Here is a 12068-nt window from a genome sequence, read left to right on the forward strand (position 1 = left end):
CTCAGAGCCTGGAGCCTGTTTCGGATTCTGTGTCTCCCTCTCTCTCTGACCCTCCCCCATTCATGCTGTCTCTCTCTCTCTCAAAAATAAATAAACGTTTAAAAAAATTTTTTTAAAAATCAGTAGGCTATTAGAGTTAAGTTTGGGGGAGTCAAAATTTATACATGGATTTTCAACTGCACAAGGGGCTGACACCCCTAATCCCCACATTGTTCAAGGTCAGCTGTATTCAAGTCATCCAGAAAATCCATGCTAATGCCAGCACTCCAACCCAGGTGTATAAATTACAAGCACAAGAGGTAGATGGAGAGAAGATACTTGTAACAAAGTTAGTAACTGTTCAGGAACAGAATATAGTAGAGCATGCATAAATCAATAACAAAAAGAAAATGTGTAAAAGTTAGTAAAAGAAATAAGCAGGTAATTCACAAAAGAAAAAGTACAAAGACCAATCAAATACAAAAAAAATACCTTTTTTTATTCATCGGAAATAAAAATTGAAAAGATTGATAATAGAAAAGGTTGAATGTGGATAAATATGGGTCTGGTACACTGTTTAAGAGAGTACATATGGGCACCACATTTTGCAGGGAAATGCGGTGGTATCTTTTATATTTTAAAAAATGCACATATTCTGTGCCCCAGCAATGCCAGGTTTGGGGGTTCTTCTAGGCAAACATCTGCTCGTGTGCTTGAAAAGTATGTATGAAAGTGTTCACTGTGGCTTTGTCTGCAGGAACAAACATCTAAGAACAAGCTAAAGTCACTTAGTAAGCAAATGGTAATTTTGGCACATCCATCTACACAGTAGTTTAAAAGAATGTGTCAAATCTACATAGGCTAAAAAGCCTCTAAGATGATTCTAAAGTGAAAAAAGAAAAAGTAGACAGTATCGTTTGAGTAAATACCCAATAACACAAACAATACCAAGTAATTTCCAAAGGTACATGGATGGGTATTTAATGATAAAAGAAAGATATGAAATGAACTGGTAACAATAGTTATTTCTAGAAAGGATCTTGGAATTAAAATTTTTTTAAATGTTTATTTTTGAGAGAGAGGGACAGAGTGCCAGCAGGGGATGAACAGAGAGAGAGAGAGACGCAGAATCCAGAGCAGGCTCCAGGGTCTGAGCTGTCAACACAGAGCCGGACATGGGGCTCAAACCCACGAACTGTGCAATAGCGACCTGAGCCGAAGCCGGACGCTTAACCGATGAAGCTACCCAGGCGCCCCGGAAGGGTCTTGGAATGAATTGGTCAAAGGGACGTTACGTCTAATGTTTGGGTTTTCACTAAAAAAAAATCTACTCCTGGGGGACCTGGGTGGCCCAGTCGGTTGAGTATCCGACTTCTGCTCAGGTCATGATCTCACAGTTCACGAGTTCAAGTCCCGCGTCAGGATCTTTGCTGTCAGCGCAGAGCCTGCTTTGGAACCTCTGTCTCCCTCTCCCTGTGCCCCTCCCCCTCTTGCTCTCTCTCTTAAAACTAAACATTTTTTTTAAAAAAGGAAAGAAAATGTACTCCTGTATGACTTCTTCATTAACAATACTTAAACTAAGAGAAAGAAACAAGGTGTAGCTGAACTCCAGAGCCTAAGGATATGGTCACACTGGCTCTTAATCTATGGTCTGTGGTTAGATTTCAGCAAATTTGGGAACTTCCTGAAACAGTGTCACAACCGTGTGCTTTGAGGAGTGTGCATTTTTCCTCAGGTGGAAAACGGAGGTCAAGAACCACTTTAAGAGAACATGTTCCTGGGGCGCCTGGGTGGCGCAGTCGGTTAAGCGTCCGACTTCAGCCAGGTCACGATCTCGCGGTCCGTGAGTTCGAGCCCCGCGTCAGGCTCTGGGCTGATGGCTCGGAGCCTGGAGCCTGTTTCCGATTCTGTGTCTCCCTCTCTCTCTGCCCCTCCCCCGTTCATGCTCTGTCTCTCTCTGTCCCAAAAATAAATAAAAAACATTAAAAAAAAAAATTTAAAAAAAAAAAATAAAAGAGAACATGTTCCTATTCTGTTGTGGCCTTGGCAGAGTTCCCCAGCTTCTCTGGAAAATGGGGATCATAGCAGTTGGTGCCTCATGGCGTTAAGGTGAGGATTACATGAGCTGATGTGGATGAAGCTCTTGAAACGGAAGTCAATGGACAGTAGCTATTATTACTGCTTTCATTGTTGCTGCTACTGTTGATGGCTTGGGAAGAGCGCCTCATTCAAGAGACTTGAGTTCTCACAACAGTTGTATCAGCAGCAAAATTCGGGAGACGATTCCATCCGGTCTGAAAATAATACAATTTCAGACTCCTACTAAATTTTCTTCCATCCCTAAGAATGATAAGATGACATTCAGTGACATAAGTCCTCCCATCTGTTCATCCTTTTACGTAACAAACATTCAGTGAATGCTTACAATGTGCTAGACTTTGTAGGAACAGCTGGAAATGTGACTGCAGAAAACATGGCTGACAGGAGCCCTGCCCCCCAGGAGCTCGAGCCCCCGGTGGAGGCATCGCGGCCGAGTGAGCTCTGATTCCAGGAGCTTAGGTGCTATAATTGCTCTGTGACCCGTTAGGGGCTTCCTAAGATAACCGAATTTCAGATTCGAGCTTTTATTATCAACAGGCATAGACATTTTATTTTTTAATCCTTAAATCTGACACGTCTCCTTTACTCTACTGGGCCACGAAGGGGGCGGAGATCAAGGGTTCCCTTCTGACCCTACTTTCAGCAGTCATTAGGCCAGCTCAGCGTTATGGTGCTTAAACATTTCAAGGCACTTGTGCTTCCAATTGCTTTTACTTTTAGCCCAGTTAATGGATTTGGTAGCTGTTACAATCCCAAAATAGCGAGTGGACACGTGGGTGGGTCAGATGCCAGGCGGGCACAAGTCTCTAAAAGGTTCCCATAAGACCGATGCTTCTGGCTCCCCACACCTCTGAGGCATGTGAACTTCGGGTTTTTAGTGACCTAACCGTGGGCAGCGGCCTGGTCCTGGGACCGTTGGAAGACTTACTGACAATGATGATAATGATAATGGATGGGACATTTTGGCACCCGGAGCTGGGACACAGGCCGCCACCACCCCCCAGAGAAGCACACCCAGGGGGCTTTTGTCTTTTAACTTAGGAAGGAGAAAGAGGTTTGGATAGGGGAGCGCCACAGGAGAGCAGGGAGGTGAAGGGCCAGGGTGGGTCTTCGGACAGGATAAGGCACTGAAGAAACATTGGTGCTCAGAGTAAGTGGTACTTTTATTACTCACACAGAAAGGTCTTTAGAGTCCCTACAGAACTTCCAAACAAATGCCTCCTCCCAAGGATCCTCACGTAACTCTGTGAGTTTCATATTATATCAGTACCTTGTGGATGAGAAACTGGAAATTCGGAGGGATGAAGGGCAAGGGTGGAACCCAGTGGAGGCCAGATCGTGGAGACGGCACCGTAAAGACACCCCTAGGTCCTCACTTGTTCACCTCATAGCAGCTGCCCCTTGGTGTCTTGTTCTGAGTGGTCCTCAGTGACCCTAAGAGGGAGTGGGGAAATTGTGGGGTGCCTGGGTGGCTCAGTCGGTTAAGCGTCTGACTCTTGATTTCGGCTCAGGTCATGATCTCACAGTTCGTGAGTTCAAGCCCTGCGTGGGGCTCTGTGCTAATGGTGTGAGGTCTGTTTGCGATTCTCTCTCTCCCTCGCTCTCTGCCCCTTCAGTGCTCTCTCTCTCTCTCAATAAACAAATAAACTTAAAAAAGAGAGAGAGAGAGAGTGGGGAAATTCTGAACTAATTTTTGTCTTCCTGCTCACTCTCAAGTTACCAGAACGTCTGGCCACAAGTATCTTCCCCAGTGTCTATCATACGCGACGAAATTCCATTCTGAGATTCATGCCCTTGAGTCTTAAAGGCACACCAGCCCCTCAGCAACTGTGCAGAGACCCCAGTGAGAGAGGGAGTCAGCCAGTTACTGGTCTCTGTTCCCATCAGGCTTGACAGTTGTTAGGGTGGCGTTGATGGGGGAGCCGTGAAAGGAAAGGCGTATAGATGTTGGCACCGACCTCACTCGGGTCTCAGCATTAATTTCTGCAAAAGGAAGTCGTGACAACACAGAGGCATAACTGCCTATGGTTTCACGAGGAATGGTCCTGGATGCTTACACTGAGTTACAAAACACTGATGTACAAAACAGACACAGCCCTTGTCTCGGTGAAGCTTCAGGCTAGTGGGGCAAACACATGCATGTAATATTACAAGCCATCATCAGTGTAAGAGCAGAATGAATGAAAAGAAGAGACCTGGGAGACACGTGAACATCCGGCGGGGAAGCCTGCTCTAGTCTGGGTCCGAGGGGAGAGAGAGATTGTGGTGCCTTCTTGGTGGGTGGAGCCTAATGAGGGAGAGGGAGCAGGCAGCACAGCACGGGCTGAGAAGACAAGGTGGGCAGAGACCCTGGGGGTCCAGGAAGAAAGTGGGCCCCGAAGCATGACAGGGAGGGAGAAGGAGGTATGTCTGACCCACAGAGTGGGGGAGGGGATGAGGAAGAGGGGAAGACAAAGCCACAGTGGAAGGAAGGTGCCATCCATTCAGGGCCTTACTGGGTTGGAGAGTTTCAGGTAGGCAGTGACATCCTGACCTGCATTCTGAAAGCCCCACTCAAGTTAGTGCATGAAGAGAGATTGGAGAAGTCAAAGGGAGGCTGGGGAGGTCAGCTATGGGGGCTTTAACAGTTCTCCACGTGACAGATGAGGGTCTCGTGGACTAGGGGTCCAGCAGAGAAGGACAGATGGGGAGAAGTGGAAAACTTGGGCAGAAATGTATCCTCAACCTGAGAGACAAGACAATTTGGTTACGTCCCAGAGAGTAGGGTAGTGGGCAGGGCTGTGGCAGTTAGGAATCTTTTCTGCCTCTTGGCAGAGCAGTGAGGGCTGGAGAATACTGCTTGGAGATGGGGTAAAGGTGGACCCTCAAGAGGGGTAGATCCCAATTAGGTGCTAAGGAATCGGACGGGCACACTGCGGGCCAGAGAAATACGGTCAAAGTCAGTGACGTGAAAGCTACGACGACGTACTCTGAGCACAGGTGAGGCGTAGTCTGAGAAGATATAAGAAACTAAAATACGGGGACTCTAATTCACAGTGCTTTCGTTAGGGTTAAGATGCAAGAGGGAGAAAACCCCAGACAACATTGGCTTAATAAAATAAATTGATTTTTCTTTCTCACATAAATGAAGTGTAAAGGTAAGTAGTCCAGGACTGACTGGTGTATAGATTCTAAGACCATCAAGGATCCAGATTCCTTCTAGTCCCTTGTTCTGCTACACCCGACCACTCACCTCAGAATACAAGATGGCTGCTCCAGCTCCAGGGATCACATCTTCACCCTAACCGGGATGGAAGGGAAAGAAAAGGGCATGTTTGCTCTCCGGAAAATACTTCTCAGGAGCTGCGCATTCATTTCTGCCTACATCCTATTGGCCAGAACCTTGTCATAGAGCCACACCTAGCTGCAGAGGAGGCTGGAAAACATTGCATTAATTCTAGACAGCCATGTACCCAATTAAAAATTGGGGATCCAATTACTATATAAAAGGGGGGAAAGGGAAGCAGTCTCTGGTCCATCCAGCAGTTCGTGACCGTAATTTGTCAGTTAAACACCATTATCTCTTTAAGTAGAGTTCCTATCAAGCAATGAGGAAAACATTACGACCACAATAAATATCCTGCCTGGAATGTTCTTCTCCCCTGGAGACATGAGACTCATTCCCTCGATTCATTCGGACATCTGCTCAAATGCCACACCTCTGAAAGGCCTCTGATCACCTGTCCCTCTCAGTCCCCTACTCTGGCTTTGTTTTTTTCCTCACGGCACTTATCACGGTCTGACATCAAGTACTCTGCTTATTTATGTGTTTATTGTGTGTCCCCTGCTAGACTGAGAGCTCAGTGAAGGGAGCTCACTGCTGTGAATGGCACCTTCATGGTTCCCGCCATAGTAGTTCAGTAAGCTTTTGTTGATTGGATAAAGAAATGGGCAGAGCACGTAAACAATTCATAAAGGACGCTCGGCTTATCTAAGATTTATGTAAATAACAAAAGAGGAAACACAACTGGTAAGTAAACCCAGGGAAAACAGGGAGCATCTCTGCAAATTTGCACCTTTTCTAAAGGACATGCAAATTAAAACAAAGATGGGCCACGGGGGGGGGGGGGGGGGGGGGGCTCAGTCTCTGAGGCACCCAACTTCAGCTCAGGTCATGATCTCATGGTTCACGAGTTCGAGCCCCACGTCGCATTCTGTGCTGACAGCTTGGAGCCTGGAGTCGGCTTCGGATTCTGTCTCCCTCTCTCTTTCTCTCTGCTCCTCTCCTGCTTGCCCTCAGTCTCTCTCTCAAAAATAAATAAACGTTAAAAATAAATAAATAAAATAAAGCAGCAAAGCCATGCAAATTCCAACAACGAGGTGCCTTTTTCAATTATTAGCAAAAGGAAAATGCTACCCAATACTATCAAATGCTGATTAAAGTGTAAGAAGCCAGCCTTACAATAAACAGCAGACTTACAAATGAGTGCTGTCTTTCGGGAAGTGATTTGCCCAGGCCTCGGACTACCAGTCCCTGGAGGGGGTGCCCTCTGCATTGGCAGCTCCAGGGGCCAGAAGTGCCAGCGAATCCTGCATGATTGCTGCCCTTGGAGCTGGCTGATGTCATCCCCGATGTCACCGACATACATCAAATGCCACAAAAATACGTGTGTAAGTGTGTAAAAACAGAAGGCTAGGGGCACCTGAGTGGCTCAGTCGGTTAAGTGCCCAGCTCTTGGTTTTGGCTTTCGGCTCAGGTCATGATCTCAGAGTTTTGTGAGTTCGAGCCCCACGTCAGGCTCTGCTGCTGGCCAGGAGCCTGCCTGGGATCCTTGATCCCCTGTCCCTCCCCCACTAGTGTTGCCGCTGTCTCTCTCAAAATAAATAAACTTAAAAAAAAAAAAAAGCAGAGGGCTAAAAATAATAACCAAATATCCGACTGTATGGAAATATCTTAGTAAGTTGGAGTATATGTTTTTTTTTTTTCAAATGTTTTATTTATTTTTGAGAGAGAGCGAACTAGGGAGGTGCAGAGAGGGAAGGAACAGAGGATGGAAAGCAGGCTCCTCACCGACAGCGCAGAGCCCGACCTGGGGCTCGAACTCACAAACCATGAGATCATGAGCCGAGCTGACGTCCGACGCTTAACCCGCTGAGCAACCCAGGCGCCCCTGGAATATATGTTCTTAATGAAAGAACCGACATCCCCTAACCTAACACTGGAGAGCTAACACATGATAATGAACTAATACTAGGTAAAAAAGATGAATACATAAAATAGTATGTATGTAAACCCTTTGTAAATTCTCTGGGTAATGGGGTCATAGATTCTTTTTTTTTTTTTTTTTTTTTTTTTACTTTCTTCTCATTTAACTGTTTAAAAAGTAAACACATTTTTTCAGAATGTATATCTCTCATTTTCCAAATTGTCATTAAAACTACATGCTCAGGGGCACCTGGGTGGCTCAGTCGCTTGAGCGTCCGACTTCCACTCAGGTCATGATCTCACACTCCGTGAGTTCCAGCCCCGCGTCGGGCTCTGTGCTGACAGCTCGGAGCCTGGAGCCCGCTTCAGAGTCTGTGTCTCCCCCTCTCTCTGCCCCTCCCTCCCCTGCTCATGCTCTGTCTCTCTCTGTCTCAAAAATAAATAAAAACATTAAAAAAAAATTTAAAAAAAAACTACATGCTCAGAAAGCGGTAAGTGGGATAAATGCCATACATAGAGGATGATTCCAAATTTGCTTTTCAAAAGATGTGTTTTGAGGAAAAGGCTAGAAAAATCTCCGCCTAACCGTGAACAAATGTTACCTGGAGGCGGTGGCCTTCAGGAAGCTTTAAAAAAAATTTTTTTTTTAATGTTTATTTATTTTTGAGAGCACGAGCGGGGGGCGGTGCAGAGCGAGAGGGAGACAGAGGATCTGAAGCGGGCCCCGAACTGACAGCGGAGAGCCTGATGCGTAGCTTGAACTCACACACTGTGAGATCATGACCTGAGTCAAAGTTGGACGTTCAACCGACTGAGCCACCCAGGCGCCCCGGGGACGCTTCTAATATTCCTATCGATATGAAATATGATAAATGTTATTAGTAATTGCTGGACCTTCCTGAAATGCCGAGCACTCCCCTGGATGCTTTACACACACTGTGACAGGTACTGTCCCAGCCGTCCTCTGACCTGGGGGCTACCACTGTGAAGCCATTTGCCAGGTGAGGAAACAAAGTGTGAGATAGGCAAAGCAACTTGCCCAACCCAGCTGTGGCTTGCCAAGCAACTGCCTCATCCAACAGACATGAGGCGGCTGCCTTCATCAGAAAGGAGCCACTGGGATTTCCCCAGGGATGGCCAGAGGGCGAGGACCTTGGCGGGGGGGGGGGGGGGGGGGGGGGGGGGGCGGGGTGGATACATGCGTTCGAGGGGGGGAGCAGGGGTGCGCCACCATATCAGCGTGTCCACCCCTAGAGTGACCCAGAGCCGTCCTCCAGTTCCAGAAGCCTGGACGGTTAGAGGAAGTACAAGAAGGAAAGCTTAGCAGGCAGCAGTCTGGCTGTTTGGGAAGAGAGTGACGAGTAAGAAATTGAGAGAGGGCCACACTGAGAGCAGCAGAGTGCGGGGAGAATTGCAGAGCAGAGCCATGAGAACGTTAAGAAGCGTCAGCCCGCCCTGTGAACTGGGTGCCCCCACAACAAACCTGTTACGGACCATGGACTCCGGACTGTGTCTGAGAAAGTGGCACAGCACTGAGAGTGAATCATGCCGGGACCTGAAATTCACGATAATTCTGCGTATCTCCGTTGCTTTACAAAATTTGTAACGACCATGGGATTGGTGTGACGATGAGGGGGAAAAAAAACACACGCACATTTTTGGTGTGTGTGTGTTTGAGAACAATTCTTCCTTAATATTGAGAACGGGTTAGGGATATCGCTTCTCGGCCTTTTGGCTAAGATCAAGTGGAGAATGGGTTAGGGAGCAGCCACCCATTTCTTTACCTAAGAACCAGGTGAGGCTGCTCGAGTTGTGGCTTTCTAGGATTTGCCAGAGGAGAGAGTCCCCGTGACCCCAAGGGCTTCGTGGGGTGCAGGAGACAGCCAGGCTCAGGCCGCCCGGGGGTGTGTGCCTTGGAGAAGAGGGGCACTTAAACTATTTCAACTCAATTTAGCACATTACTATCGATTCGCCTAGAACTATGCCCGATCACGGGATAGACTCCGAGGTAAGAAGGGCACTCCCATTTTGCCCAGTTTATTATCACCTGTCTCCCACAGCAGACTGAGGATTTCACGAGCACAGGGTCCCCGCTAACTTTGCTCGTGGCTCGTTCCCCTGCGGCCGCGATCACGGGGGTAAACAGAGCACCCCGAGAGTTGATCTGATCCACTAATGGTGAGGCATTGTTCTAAGTGCTTTCCACGTATTTTGTTTATGGTATTACATATGGTATAGCATTATGGTAGCCTTATGTTGTCCCCATTTTATAGATGAGCAAGCTGAGGCTCAGAAAGGTTAGGTAATTTGTTCATGTTCCACAGCTGGCCAATGGCGAAGGCCAGGCTTGGGCTCCTGTAGTCTGACGCCTGTGCTCACGCTCTTAATGGCTTCCAGGGAGCTGCCCGAGAGGTGACCCTGAGATCACTGGCCTCCAAATCCCCAGGGATAAAAAAGCAGATTCCCAGGTCTTGGGCTGGAGGGTCAGAATCCCTGGGAGGGAAGCCCGGAAATCCTCATTTTTTTTTTAAAGCACTAACCTAGGTGTTTCAGATGTGCACTAATGTTTGTAAAGGACAGTACACAGATGTGCCACACTCACTCCTTGTGGGTTTACAATTATCTCTAGCACCCACCCTCCTACACTCCACCCTCACTTCTGCCAACCCCTGAGCCAAATTGGAATAGAGAGGAAAGGAGGGAGGAAGGAAGGAAGGCAGAATGCAAGGGAAGAAAAGCAAGAAGGAAGGACGGAAGGAAGGAAGGCAGGCAAGAAGGCAGGAAGGAAGGGGGGAGGGAGGGAGGAAGGAAAGAAGGAAAGGAGGAAGGGAGGGAGGAAGTTAGTTCAGGGCAGGTCAGCCCAAGCCCGCTGCTCTCCTGCCCTTGGACTTGCTGAAGCACACTCCTCCCACCGCCAGAACAGCTGCCGATGGAGGGGAGGTACCTCAGCAGGAGCCTCCTCTGTGGCTGCCGATGTCTGCCCTGTTGAAGTGGCTGAACAGCCAGCTGCCGGGAACAAGGGTGGAATTTAGCTGTTGCCGGGGCTCAACATCTGAATGTTTCTCCCGCCCCAGATCAGGACAGCACTGCACTGGGCCCCCACCTAGGGGGCAGGGTCCACATCCTGGAAAGATTCAGCCAACAGGACGCGTGGCAGGAAGGAGGAGCAGAGACGAGGGTCCTGGCAACACATGGGTTGCGTGACCCTAGGATAACAAAGAAGGTTCCAAGCTGCAGGAAGTAGAGGGGGGATGGGGTTGCGGGGTCCAGGCGCGGGTATCCAGCACTGGTTTTCACGAGCAACTCACGTAGCCACTCTGAGTCTGTTTCCTCCTGCATAGAAGGAAAATAACAACTATGATCTGATGGCTATTAATATTGTGATCTGTGATTTGGTGAACACTTTTAGTGTGCCAGGCCTTGACATTGCCTTAAGGCAGTCAGTTTTCATAACAAATATCTGTGAAGCCATTCTGATCCCCATTTGACAGAAGGGAGTGAGTCTTAGGTTAAGAAACTTGCCTGGTAGTTCCCAGCACATGACCCGTGGAGCCCAGATTTGATTCCTGGTCTGTCTGATGCCAAGGTCTATCCTCTTAATAACCACTGATAGCTTCTCCAACCTTCCTCCCACTTCTAGGGTCCGTGATCGTAGTTTCAAAGAAAACAGGCGCCACTCTGTCTTCCCAGCCCACAGCCTGAGCCTCCCCAGCAAAAATGCCAGTTAGTTCATCCGCGTCCAGCAAAGATGTGCGTAGCTGTCCACTGAGAGCCCCGTCAGCACACAAGGGCCCCGCAGGCATCTAACAAATAGAATGGATCTCAGCCCAGCCAAGTGGCGTGTCCAAAACACAGGTCTCACAGCTGTCATCTGCTTCTCAAAGGTCTGAACCAAGGAGACCATCTGTAGGGTGGATACGGAGGGGCTTTCGAGGGCTACAGGGCATCGAAGAAAACCCAGACACCCAGGCTGGTCTTCCTCTCTAACCTTAGCTTTCACTGTTTGCCTCCCACTCACTCCTACTGTTGCCTGTTCCCCAAAGGGGCCACGCTTATTTCCACCACAGGGCCTTTGCACTTACCGTGACCTCTGCCAAAAATACTGTTCTTCCTGCCTAGAAGAAACTACTCTCCCCAGATCTTCCCAGGCTTCCTCCTCCTTGTCTTCCAGGTCTCAGATCGTGTCCCCTCTCTCGGGAGGTCTTTCCTGACCACTTCATCTAAATCAGCACCCCCAATCCATTCTTCTCCATTACATCTTCTGGCTTTACTCCCTTCATGGTGCTTAACACTATCTGAAAGGATCTTGTTCATTCCTTGCTCATGTGTTTAGAAAGTGCCTGGCAGATGGTTGACTCAACGAGTATGTGCCGAATGAATGGACCACCAAATAAATGAATGAACGGAAAACCTTCCTTACTTTTTTTGTACTAAGGATCCAGAAACCTATATCCAAAAACACCCCTCTCCTTTTGGTTAACAAGGGCAGAGATGGCAAGAAATAACACTGTGGTTGGTAACAACAGCCATGGGACAGTTATATCTACACACATTGCCGGGCATGGTTCCAAAGCTAAAAAGGCACTAATTGCTTTTATATAAGGAGGTAGAAACACAGTGCCTCCGTGTCCTTTAGTCCCGACGACGCTCTGCATTATCGTATCTGTTACCGTGTTAATTGTTCCTGTCTCACACAGCCAGTCCGGGCTTTATTCTGCATACGTCTGGGTTAGTGACAGGTTCCTGCACAGAGGAGAGAGGTGCTGGGGAAGCGTGTGTGTTTGTGTGTGTGTGTCTGTGCAAG

The sequence above is a fragment of the Neofelis nebulosa genome, chromosome 3, assembly GCF_028018385.1.
Source record: "Neofelis nebulosa isolate mNeoNeb1 chromosome 3, mNeoNeb1.pri, whole genome shotgun sequence".
NCBI classification, from domain to species: domain Eukaryota; kingdom Metazoa; phylum Chordata; class Mammalia; order Carnivora; family Felidae; genus Neofelis; species Neofelis nebulosa.